The sequence below is a fragment of the Narcine bancroftii genome, chromosome 13 (genome assembly GCF_036971445.1).
Source record: "Narcine bancroftii isolate sNarBan1 chromosome 13, sNarBan1.hap1, whole genome shotgun sequence".
In the NCBI taxonomy this organism is placed as follows: domain Eukaryota; kingdom Metazoa; phylum Chordata; class Chondrichthyes; order Torpediniformes; family Narcinidae; genus Narcine; species Narcine bancroftii.
Genome location: NC_091481.1, coordinates 80,183,066 through 80,196,743, shown reverse-complemented (window position 1 = coordinate 80,196,743; position 13,678 = coordinate 80,183,066).

Genomic DNA, 13,678 nt, shown 5'->3' with positions numbered 1-13,678 from the left:
CAGTGTGCCTGATGTGTAGGGGATTAGAGATGTGTGGGTGAGATGAGAGGATTAAAGATGTTTGGGGGAAGGGAGCGGATTAGTGATTTGTGGGGGAGATGAGGGGATTAAAGATGTGTGAGGGAAGGGAGGGAAGAGAGAAAGAGAATAGGAGTCAGAAGCAAAGAAGGAAAAGTGAAAAAAAATGGAAACATGATGTAATGATAGAGTGCCAATGATCCTCCTGACCACTAGAGGGAGTCAGAGAGTAGTATGTTGCAGGTTTGGTTGGATTCAAGCAGATGCCTCCACATAGTCATGAATTTGTCTATAATCAATATAGTTGTTTTAAAATTAACCCAAGTCTCTTCATTACAATAAAAGAAACATCAAACATTGAATAAGTGGGGCAGAATGGTTAGAATGGCGATTATGCAAAGCTATTATAGCACTAGTGAACTGAGGTTCGAATCTATCACTGTCTGTAAGGAGCTTGTACCTTCTCCAATCATCCAAAATTATTGGTTAATTAGGGTATAATTGGACAGCACAGGTTTAAATTAGCTTCTACTGAGCCAGTGTCGATGCTGCAGAATTGCTCAGCAAAAGGAGGTGTAGGGTGCTCCTTCCTTCTGATAGCCTACAGGTCACCTTTGGGCAAGATGTTTATCCTCCCAATCAAGGTCATGTGCAGCCATGGATTGCAGACGGTTTTTACAAGCAGATTCTACAAATTGGAATTGATGGTTGTAGAACTAAAAATGCCGGGAGGATAAATCTGCTGATCGATGGCCAGGGTGACCGGTCCAGTATGGACACTGCCACTGAAGAAGGTGACAGGAAACCACGTCAGTGATTTTTTTCCCTTGTATAATCAGCATTAACTATGGAGCCTTCACCGAAGGAGAACGGGGGAGGCAACGACTACAATTTGGAAGGTCAGAGATTGTGGCAGATGGAGAGACATGGTACCCCCCATGCCGAACAGCATGAATGAATGACTGTAAATTAAATTTTAAAATCATGGAACATTACAGCACAGTACAGGTCTTTCAGTCCACCATGTTGAGCAGACCTATTTAAGACATACCTATCAAATAAAAACAGAACCCTCCCTACTTCATAATCCTCTTTTTTTCATCCATGTGCCTGTCTAAGAGTCTCTTAGATGTCTCTAATGTTTCAGCCTCCACCATCATCCCCGTCAATGCATTCCAGGCACCCACAATGTTCAATATCTACCCCTGATGTTTCCCCTAAACTTTACTCCCTTCACTTTGTACAGGTCCCCTATAGTGTTTGCTACGCCCACTCAGGCTATCGGCCTTATCTATGCCTCGCAGAATCTTATTAAGTCCATTCAGAAGGAAAGAGGAAGGAAGGAGATGACCAAAAAGGATAGAAGGAGAGCGAGAGAGAGAGGGAAATGGGAAAAGGATGAGGAAGGGGAGGGGAGGGAGAGCGTGCACGAGGGCAAGGAAACAAAGTGAGTGGTATGGGAGGGAAGAGAAGGGAGAAGGGAGAGAGAAAAAGGGGAAAGCAGGAAAGAAAATGCACGTAGAAGGAGAGTGTGTGTCCAAGAGTCAACGGCTGCCAACACCGTGGTAAAAGCACCACTGAATGAACCACCACCTGCCTCACAGGAGATTTCTGAACCTTGTCTCCAAGACTTTCTTTTGAGATATAATTAGTTGAATCCCTAGCACTGAATGCTCCAGCATTGATGAATTATACCCCAGCGTTAGCTTTTATTTTTAACGCTGTTGCACTGCAGCTCACTCTGTTGGGTGTGTGGTGATATGTAATTACACCACTAGGTCACCAGGGGTCATCCCGGTGACCTTGTCCATAAAGCAGTCCAGAGCTTACAGTCTAGCCTTCCAGGTTCGTCTTGCAGAGACAAGACCTCTTCGTGTACATGTTAGTTTATTAAAGCTGTCTTAGACTCGCACTGCTGGTGTGGTTATTGTCAGTACAATAATTTAATAAACTAATATGTACACTAAGAGGTCTCGTCTCTCTGCAAGACGAACCTGGAAGGCTAGACTGTAGCTCTGGACTGCTTTATAGATAAGGTCACCGGGATGACCCCTGGTGACCTAGTGGTGTAATTACATATCGCCACAGTTTTAAATGAAGAACATGTCTGTATAATGAACCAATTAGAGGACAAAGGCTTTTAAAGTGACTGCTAGGTCTCAGCTGTTTTGCAATTAGGTGTTGAATCCAGTGGGTTGTCTGAGAGTACTTCAACCAGAGCCGACACCACACAAACTGATTCAATGAGGAAATATTTTCACAGTAAATTACACTTCGTACCAGGAAGGGCATTAACGTCCAAAGGGCAGATGCAGGGTATGAGATGGGAAATAATCAACAAGGGAAAAGGAGTAGAATGGGGCCTGCAGGGAGCCTGGCAGGAGGACAATCTGCTCTGGGCATCGTCTCCTCGTTAGTGCCGGTTCCCATCACCTTCAGTTCCCAGATCTCCCAAAATATGTTTACCATATAAAACTCGCCCAATGACCCAGCCTCCGCAACCTTTTGTTGGAGGGAATTAGCGCTAGCGTAGTGGCCCACGGAACGCTGTTACAGCAATCAGGATCTGGGTTCAAATCCTGTTCTGTCCACAAGGAATTTGTGTGTTCTCCCCATTGGGTTTTGCCTGGGGGCTCCAGTTTCTTCCTCCCACCGTATGAAATGTACCGGGGATTATATGTCAGTTGGGTGTAATTGGGCAGCATGGGTTCATCGACCGAAAGGGCCAGTCACCATACTGTCAGGCTAACAAACTTAAATCATCGGTCTCTGAAGAAGATCCAATGGACCTCCGTTCTCAATGACCGCCCCCAATCTTGCAACTCTCTTGGACTTCCTCGCCCATTTTTCCGCCTTTCTATCCCCAGCCTTTATTGAGACACTTGCCTGCTTTCTGCTTAAGAAGGGCTCAGGCCCGAAACGTTGGTTCTGTAGATGCTGCGAGTCTGGCTGAGCTCCTCCACCATTTCTGTGTGTTTTTAGAACGCTAGAGCCCAGTGCAGGCCCTTCGCCCCTCGATGGACTTGCGCTTGGACTGCTGGGGACTGGCTCGAGAGGGGTATCAGGTATCAGAACCAGGGCTCGGGAGAGAGAGAGAGAGAGCCGAGGGTGGAAGAGTCTGTGACTTCCTCCTTCCGAATTGAGCAGCGTTAAATAGAACATCACAGTATAGGCCCTTCAGCCCTTCACTTAAAAAACACTAAACCCTCCCTACCCTGTAACCTTCGATTTTTCTTACACCCATGTGCCTGTCTAACAGTCTCTTAAATACTCCTAATGTTTCAGACTCCACTACCATCCATGGCAAGGCATTCCAGAACCCCACAACTTTCAGGGTAAAAAATGTCCCGTCCCCCCGACGTCTCCCCTAAACTTCCCTCCCTTCACTTTGTATAGATGTACTCCGGTGTTCGCTATTCCAGCCCTGGGAAACGGGAGCTGGCTGTCCACCCTACTTATGCCTCGTCGACCTTCTGTTAAGTCTCCTCTCCTCCTTCATCCGTCTTTCACTTGAAACATCGTCCCCAGTTCACATTTTTGTCACCAGTGGACTCATCCGGACATTTCCCCTCAGGATCTATTCTGCTTCAATAGATCTAATGGATTGAACGGCTTCCTTTGTGCTGTCAACTTCGATTTCATCCTCTCACGCAGCCTCCAAAATGTCACAGGGCAACACCATCACTGTTTGGACAAAAATATGAAGACGGGGTTAATTCAGGTCACTGCCAGGCTAACAAATGAGAAGCAGCCAATGCAAAAGATTGGGAGCCTCGCCTGGCAGGCATCAAAGAGAAATTTGCATGATGAAGCTACTGCGGGTAAAAGCGTCGGTGTCAGAGGTATAAAGGAGTACAACGGGAACGGAAGTGAGAATAATAACGTGCAGAAGAGATGAGTTGTGGAGACTGACTCACTCGAGGCCGCTGAGGTGGGGGCACCAATCTAATGATGAAAGCTGCTGGACCAATGTCTTTGGTGGGTGAGTGAGATGGTTAGATGGATTTGCTCAAATTCTTGACTTGCACCTGAAGCAGAGTCAGAATTTATTGTCGTGAACAGTTCGTGAAATCCATTGCTTTGAGGCAGACATTCATATAAACCACCTGACCAAAATAAATAAATAAAAACAGTAAAGTCGTGTCTTGGGTTCACTGATCATTCAGGAACCTGACGGCGGTGAGGAAGAAGCCGTCCTAGTGCAGCTGAGTGCTCTTCTTTAGGTTCTTGTACCTTTTCCCGATGGTAGCAAAGTGAAGAGGGCACGGCCTGGGTGGTGGGGGTCTTTGAGGAGAGAGGCTGCTTTTTTAAGACGCCGCCTCATGTGGATGTCCTCGGTGGGGTGGAGTCCGGTGCCTGTGATGTCGCAGGCCGAGTTAACCACCCTTTGGAGTTTATTCTTGTCCTGAGAGTTGGCGTCTCCGTACCAGCCAGAAGGCTCTCCATCTGTAGGGGTTTTCGAGCGTCTTCGGAGACGGACTGAATCTCCTCAAACACTTCACAAAGTATGGCCACTGGCAAGCCATCTTCGTGATGAACATGGTGGTACCATATTTGGAGGATGTACTCAATTCTGATCCTCAGTACAGTAATAATGTCAATAAATTTTAATATTTTTTGTAAAATGTAGACATACAGCACGGTGACAGACAATTTTGGCCCATGCTGCCCCATTGCACCCGATTGGCCTGAACCCATGGACATTTTTGAACGCTGGGAGGAAACTGGAACCCCCCTGGAACCCCCGGAGAAGACCCATGCAGACACGAGAGAACGTACAACATCCTTACAGGCAGCGTGAGATTCGAATCCAGGAGCTAATCGCTGGCACTGTGAAGGCCTTGCTTCAATAGACCACTACACCAACCGTGCCACCCGGGTAAGCTGGAAAGGGTATGGAAAATGCTTCATTTGGATGTTGCTGAGACTGGATAGGCTTGGCTTTTTTTTTTGATTGTCAGAGCTTATGGACAGGATCTAGATCAATTGGAAAAGTTGGCCAAGGAATGGAAGGTAGAATTGAACTCAGTTCAGTATGAGCTGGTGCATTTTGTGAGTCCAAGCAGAACTAGATGCACAGTAAATAGTAGAACACTGGAGAATGGTATGGAGAAGAGATATGGGGTTCACCACCAGGATTAAAGGATAGGATACCCCTTGTCCTTACCTACCGCCCATCCAGCTGCCATGTCCAACATATCCTTCTCTGCCATTTCTGCCACCTGCTATGTGATCCTACCACCACGACATATATTCCCCTTTCCTCCCCTCTTCACCTCCTTCTGTGACTCCCTCGTCCATCCCACCAATCATCCCCTCAGCATCTACCCCTGCGACCGCAGGATGAGGGGCTTCACCTTCACCCTCACCATCATTCGGGGCCCAAATAGTCCTTCCAAGTGAAGCAACACTTCACTTGTGAATCTGCAGGGGTTGCCTGCTGCATCCAGGGCTCCCGTTGTGGCCTCCTCTCCGTCGGAGAGACTCAGCACAGACCGGGCAGATCGCTTCATTGAGCACCTCGGCTCTGTCCGCCACCCATCGGCCACCCATTTCAATTCCCCATCCTATTCCCTTGCTAACATGCCTGCCCAAACAGAGACCACCCGCAAATTGGAAAATCAACCCCTCATCATCCTCCAACTGGATGCATTAATATCGACCACCTCCTGTTTCCTTTCAACCCACCTCTCCCCATCCCTATTTTCCTGTCTTCTTTCCTCTAGTTCCGTCTGTCTTTCCCCTTCTCTTCTCTTTTCCCCCCTTTCACAGAAAATTCTCACCTTTCCTCTTATCACATCTGTTACGGAGTCCAGAGGACCCCAAAACCCAGCAGCAATAGATATGCGCCACGACAAAGGGTAACTTAAACAAAGGTTGCTTTTAATTATCTTTGACATGAAAGCAGAATCAAACTTTAACTTATTACTATCAACTTACTTCACCTATTTAACCCCCTCTAATTCTAAGACCAGGTGTGTGTAACGTGTATATAAGTGTAGAAAAGTTCTTTGGATTACAGTCCAATCTCATTGGTTGCAGGCAATTCTTGTACTGTGCACAGAAGTTAGCATTAACAAAGTTCACCAGGCTTTGGTGCTTAACAGGCAAATGGTTACCACTCAGGAGGGTTCTTGCTGGTTTTCAGAGAGAGATTCCTTTTGTTCCGGACATCCGCACCTGATTCATTTTTAATCAGTCTTGCTGATGAATCTTGCCCTCTCCAGGGTTCTCCAGATGATCTTCTTTCTTTCAGGTCACCACAGAGTTCCTTTCAGACAGCCAGTCTTCTCCTTTGACTAGGCAGTCTTCCAAAGTTTGCCAGCTTGTCCCTCTGGAATCAAAATCTGTGTCTGTCCTCTCCCTCACTCTCTTCTCCCTGAGAACAAAGCTGTTCTAAGAATCATCCCAAACAACCTTCAAATTCTCTGTCACACATCCAATTAACACTTTATGTTGGTCTGAACTCATCCCCCTCCCATTCTTCCCCCTTTCTCTCTCTAGACTTTAATTAAAGCCTACCTACATTTTGCTTATTCCTTGAAGAAGGGGACAGGCCTAAAACATCAGTAATATACTGATCAATAACTCCAAAAGACTGGAAGTTATATCAAACTGATACTCGCAATAGAATGGGGCCACGTCCACGCTCATTGACGGCCTTGAACTGGAGAGAGGGCTGTGGAGCAGTCACCTTACTCAGGAGACTGTGAGAGGAACCCAAATGGTTAATGTGCAAACACTGGTTCACCACATACACCTTTACCTTCCGTGGACGTTGCGAGACCGCTGTGTTCCTCCTGATTATGAACACACAGTGGACAAGGCAGTGCGGAGAGCATTTGGCTCACTTGCCATCCATAAAGTCATTGTGCAGGAGAAGGTACGTCATGTTTCAGCTGTACAGATGTCGGTGAGCCCATAGTCAGAGGATGCGCTGATTTCTCGGACGTCAGTAAGCTGGAAACGGTATGGGAAAGATTCATTAGGATGTTGCTGAGACTGGATAGCCTGAGGGTCTCTTTTTCTCTCTGGGCTGTAGGAGAGGGGTGCATTGTGGAGATTTATAAGGGGCATTGATACAGTAAATATTCACAATCTTTTTCTCTGGGTAGTGGAGTCTAAAACTGGAGGGGATCAGAATCAGAATTGATTGTCACAAAATTTGGTCTGCTACAGCTTCACAGCGCAAACATTTCTATAAACAACCTAGAAAATAAATTAAAATCATGCAAGGAAAAAGAACAAGTCTAATAGGCCGAGTCTGGGATTCATTGTTCATTCAGGAATCCATTGGCAGCCGGGGAGAAGCTGTCCTTGTGCTCGCCTTCAGGCTCCTGAGTGAAGAGGGCACGGCCCATATGGTGGTCTTTGAGGTTGGAGGCTGCTCTCTTAAGACACCGCGTCTTGTCGAGATCTTTGAAGGAGTGATGACAGGTACCCGCGAATTTGCAGGCCAAATTAACAACCATCTGGGGTTTCTTCTTGTACTGAGCATAGGCACCTCTGAACCAGACAGTGATGCAACCAGACCGAATGCTCTTCACGGTACAGCTGCATAAGATTGCTGGAGTTTTCTGCGTCATACCGAATCTCCCCAAACTCCTCACAAAGTACAGCCGCTGGTGGGGCTTCTTCGTGATTGCATCGGCACGGAGGCTCGAGGATGGATCCTCGGAAGATGTTGACCCCAGGAATTTGAAGTTCCTGACCGCCTCCACTGCTGGCCCCTTCATTGAGACTGTTTGTGGTTAAGATTTAAGGTGAGAGAAGAAAGATTTTGAAAGCATGTGATTGGTGTGCAGAGCAAGCGGGTAGAAGGAACTTTTAAATTAAATTGTATTTTCAATTTTAAATTAAATTTAGACATGCAGCGGGTAACAGGCACTTCCAGCCCACAAGCCTGTTCTGCATAAATTCCCAACTAAACTGCAGTCCCTGGTACGTTTTGAAAAGGCGGGAGGAAACTGGAGCTCCCGGAGGAAACTCACGCAGGCGCGGGGAGAAGGTACCAACTCCGCATTTCAACCTGGGTGACTGGAGCCAGTCTAGCCTCATGCAAGTGGTAGAGCCGGGGGACAATTGAAATGTTTAAAAGACGTTTGGAAAGGCGAGGTGAGATCAAGGGGTCTGTTTCCGTGCTGTGGCTCGATCATAGGTCGAGTTTATTGTCATCTGATTGCACCAGTACAACCCAACCAACAGCGTTCCCCGGTCCTCGGTTCAAAACACGCAGACACACAACCAGACATAACACACGTACAGACAAGCCCACACATCTGCAGGGCAAATATCAGAAAAAGATATAGCTCGCCAGGAGACTTAACAAACAGAACGTGATCAGTGCCATTGGAACAGATCAGTTTCAGAAGCCTTCAAAAGTAAAATTATTGAAATTTCACTGCTTGAAATAGCAGATAACATGATTAAAGTCTTTTACAGCTTGACATTTTGGTCCCACATCATCTTTGTAAAGTGCAGAGGTCTGTGCAATGTAATTGCAACCATGCGATTTAACCTGGAAGAAAAGAGAGAAGCAGTCGCTGCAGATTGGCAGTGAACATGCCACAAGCAACAGGAGAAATTAGAAGGATTTAATTGGCACCGCGTGGACCGCTCCAGGTACCTTGTGATGCGATACCTCGAGCCGTCCACACATTGCCAATTAATATCCTTTGTTAAAAATACTGAATGAACATCCAGAGATTTGAAATGAAAAATATGCAAATTCTGGAAAAATTGAAAACCCCTTGAAAGGGATGCCGGAATCTGAAAAGGGTTCTTCTCACGGGCCGTGAGGACGCCGAATGTCCCGAAGCAACTGATCACACTGCCTGTCCCAGACGCTCATATTCATGGAACAATATTTACTTATTTGTGGGTGTGTTGGGTCTGGTCGGATGTCCCTGCGCATTTGGCACCGAGGACCGTCGTTCCATCAGGCCGTACTCGTGTGTTCGGGTGACAACAAACTTGACTTTCAGATCAGGGTCTCGCTGCAGAACTCCAAGCATTATGGTCTTGTCAGCAAAGAGGCCTTGAGCTGTGAAGCGAGCACAAGAGATTAATAGGTGCTTAGAACTGAGACAGTTTCCCATGGGAAGGAGTGGGGGGTTTGCCAGCGCCAAGGAGAGTTACAGCACAGGCCCTTTGGCCAACCAATGGCCACCATTTCCACTAAGCCTGCATAAAACCCATTTTCTATTCTCCCTACATTCCCTGCTCCTTGAGGAAGGCCTCAGGCCTGAAATTTTGGGTTTATATTTTTACTCTTCTACACGCCACGACACCTTTTGGGTTTCTCCGGCACTTTTTCCTACAATCCCAACATCAGCAAACTTTCATGGTTCACTCTCTTCACCACCATTCCCATCTGAATACCACCACTCACCCACACAGTAGGGGTATATACAGTGACCAATGCGATTTGGGAGGAGAGCACCTGGGGATACTCATACGATCACGAAAACCTCACACAGACAGGTGTGGATTGAACCTGCTTTCCTTTGAAACTTTTCCGATCCAGGTACCTGTCCAAATATCCTTTAAGCACGGGGTGGGGGGGGGGGGGGTGGGGAAGCACAGTTAGCCTTCCTCACAGCACATCGGCATTATTGCGCCAGCGACCTGAGTCTGAATCCGGCACTGTCTGAAAGGAGTCTTTATGTTCTTCTTGTGTCTGCATGGGGTTTCCTCCAATTTCCCCAAAACGTACCGGGTGTTGTAGGTTAATTGGGGTGTTTGAACAGCTTGGGCTCACAGACCAGAAGGGGCTGTTAACAGAATATATGTCAAAATTAAAAACAATTAAATTTAAATTTAAATGAGTTACAATTGTCCCTGCCTCCCACTTCCTCAGGCAGCTCGTCCCACATACCCAAGGTAAACTTGCAGGTTGAGTCGGTGGGGAGGAAGGCAATGTTGGCGTTCACTTGAAGAGAAATAGAATGTCAGAGCAAAGTTAAAGCTTTATAACGACCTGATGAGACCTCACCTGGACTATTGGAAGCAGTTATGGGCTCCTCATTTAAGAAAGGAGGCACTGATGTTGGAGAGGGTTCCGCGGGGGGTTCGCAAGGCTGATTCCGGGAATGAAAGGGTTTGACGGATCTTCGACTGCACTTGTCGGAATTTAGATGAATGGGAGAATGGAGGGGGGGTGGTGACATTGCAAGTGTCGAAAGGCGTGGACAGAGTAGATGCAGAAAGATTGTTTCCCAATGTGGGATAGTCCAGGTCAAGAGGGCCCTGAACTTCAGAGATGCGGAGGAATTTCTTCAGCCAGAGACTGGTGAATCTGTGGTATTTGTTGCCACAGGTGGCTGTGAAGGCCAAGTCATTGGATGCAGAGATTAAAAGTTCTTGATTAGCTAAGGCATCAACGGTCATGGGGAGAAAGCCTGGTAGTGAGGCAGAATGAATCAGCTCAGAATTGAAAGGCAGCAGAGACTCGATGGGCTATATAGCCTATTTATGTTCCCATATGTTGCCTGGATTGCAGTATCTAGAATACAGAGAAAGATTGAGTAGGCTGGGTCTTTATTCATTGGAGCGTAGAAGGTTGAGGGGGGATTTGATAGAGGTATATAAAATTATGAGGGGGATTTATAGAGTAGTTGTGAATAGGCCCTTCTCCTTGAGGGTAGGTGAGATTGGATGAGGAGCCATAAGTTAAGGGTTAGGGGGCAGAACTTTAGAATTAACATAAGAGGAAGCTTTTTCACTCAGAGAGCGGTGGCTGAGTGAAGTGACCTTCCTGAAGAGGTAGTTGCAGCAGCGTCAATTTTGTCATTTAAGAGAGGGTTGGATGAGTACGTGGATGTGAGGGGACCGGTGGGTTATGGAGAGGAAGCAAATAGGCGGGATTAGTGGAATTCACTTCAATCAGTGTGGACTAGAGGGGCCGTAATGGCCTGTTTCCGCAGTAATTATTATATGGTTATATCTTATGGCCTTATACTTATTAGCATGAATCGCAAAAGGTTGGATTGCAGGTGAAGCCGGCTATCAGGAAGGCAAATGGAATGCTGGCCTTCATTGCTGGAGGGATTGAATGTCAGAGCAGGGAGTTTATGGTACTGATAGGGCCACACCTGGACTACTGCGCGCAGTTCTGGTCTCCATACTTGAGGAAAGATGGCTTTGGAGGAGGTTCAGCAAGTTGATTCCAGAGATGAAGGAGTAGTCCATGAGGAGCCTGGGATTATACTCATTTGAGTTTATAAGTATGACAGGGGATCTTATAGAAATATAAAATTATGAAAGGCATGGGTAAGATCAAGGCAGATAAGTTGTTACCATTGGTGGGGGAGACAAGACCTAGGGGACATCACCTCAAGATCCACAGTTGTACATTTAGGAAATGGATGAGGAGGAACTGGTTTTCCCAGGGAGGGGGTGAATCTGTGGAATTTGCTGCCCATTGAAGCAGTGGAGGCTACCTTAGAGAATATATTTAAGGTTGGATAGATTTTTACATAGTTGGGGAATTAAGGGATATGGGGAAAAGGCAGGTAGATGGAGATGAGCCTATCATCAGATCAGCCATGATCTCATTGAATGGTGGAACAGGCCCGACGGACCGGATGGCCGACTCCTGCTCCTAGTTCTTATGCTCTATAGTTCATTTTTTTTTAATGTAGTCATACACCTTGATTACAGTGTTTTTCACCCCAGTGCCACTTAATTACACCCATTTACTTCACACCCCCCGCCCAGTACATTTTTGGACGGGTGGGAGGTAACTGGAGCACCTGGAGAAAACCCACGCAGACATGGGGAGAACATTCAAACTCCTCACAGGCATGCGGGATTTGAACCCCAGTCCCAGTTGCTGCCGCTGTCACAGCTCCTGAGCTAACCCCGCCGCCGTTCCTTTACCTCCACCCTAGGCCCACTGCTAGAGGACAAATCCATCACTCCCATGAGGAAACAGCAGCATCTGCGGGAAAAAGAAGAGTTAATGTTTTTGGTTCAGTCGCCTTCTGATCACCAGTCCACAATTGCCTGTGGAGATATTCCTGCCTTTTTGCAGTGCAGGCAAACACAAGCAGAATATCAATGAAGTGGGCATGACTTGTCACACAGCGAGGGGGAGGATGGAAGAGCATTTACAACCTGGAGGATCTCCAGCAAGCAAACCAGCTCGCTGTTACTGCAGGACTTTCCCAAAGGAAACTGATTCAAAGCATTGGACATATGTAGGATGGAAAGGAGTGTTAAGTCTTTCACTTCCAACACAATCAAATCAATTTACTGCAGATCTGGCATCTACCACTACAAGTTCCAGTGTCTGTGACAAACCACAAGCGTTTCTTGGCTGTTAATTCCGCATCAGCTCTAAGCCAAAATTTTACTGATTTAATCTTGTTAGAAGGAGTTGCTTCTTCTGTAAGGATAATATTTATATGAAATATGCTAAGCATTCTTGCCTCCGTACAATCTTGCTCTGCGATACTTGCAAAAAATAAAGCTGGGGCATCTCGTAGGTCACCCAGCATCCATGGGAGGAAAGGATCCGAAACCTTGAGGAAGGACTCGGGCCCAAAACGTTGATTGCGTATCTGGAGCACGATCAATTACACAAAGACTGAGGCGGCCGAAAATGAAGGTTTTTATTTGCAAGAAGTGGACAGCGTCCCTGTGTCGGTCGCTCACATTGACCCGAACTCGAGCTGGGGGCCGGCTTGTGGTGTGACAGCCTTTATGGGGGAGCAAGGGGGAGGAGTCACGAGCCGGCCAGTGAGAGCAGGGTCAACCAGCAAAGGTCATGTAATTTACGTATACAATAGTGGCTTCACCACAATATCTTTACCTCCTATGGACGCTGCGAGACCTGCTGATTTTTATGTAATCTGCAGATTTTCGTGTTTCACTCGGTGGTACGTGTCTTCTCTGTCGAGTTTTACACAGTTTCCCCGGCAATATTTTCTTTTTAAAATTATTGCTCTCTTTCTGAGCTTAATCTCGAGGGACGGCCCGGTTGGCGAAGCAGTGAGCGCCACGCCTTTGCAGCGCCAGCGATGGGACCGTGGTGCGAATCTCGCACTGTCTGTAAGGAGTTTGTATGTTCTCCCCGTGTCTGCCTGGGTCTTCGCTGGGGGTTCCAGTCTCCTCCCACCCTTCAAAACGAACTGGGGGTGTAGGTTAATGGGGTGTAAATTGGGCGGCACGGGCTCATGGGCCAAAATGGCTCATTACGGTGCTATATGTCTAAATTTATTTTTAAAATTTAAACATGTCATTCAGATTATTTAAGTTATACAAATGCTTTCTGAGAATTAATTTTGGAACAAGAACCTTTGAGATCTCCAATGTGAGATCTTTAGGATTTAACTAAAAAAGAAAGAAAGAAAATCATAGAAGCCGAAGCTGTAATGTTCAACTATGGAAATGTCTACCCATCCTCCAATCGACTGTTTACTTGTAGGCCCCATCCTCAGCCTCAGTTTGATGCCCTTGCCCTAGATGTGTGTCTGCCTGAACAGGTTGCATGGTGTTTTCACCCTGTCCTATTTCCCATTCCCATTTAACAAGGCAAGCTAACCTGTGTAAACTACTGTAACCAGGCCAACTAACCTTTCTCTATAATCTATTGTAACCAGCCTAACTAACCTTTCACCACACGATCTAACCTGTCACTACTGTAACCAGGTAAGCT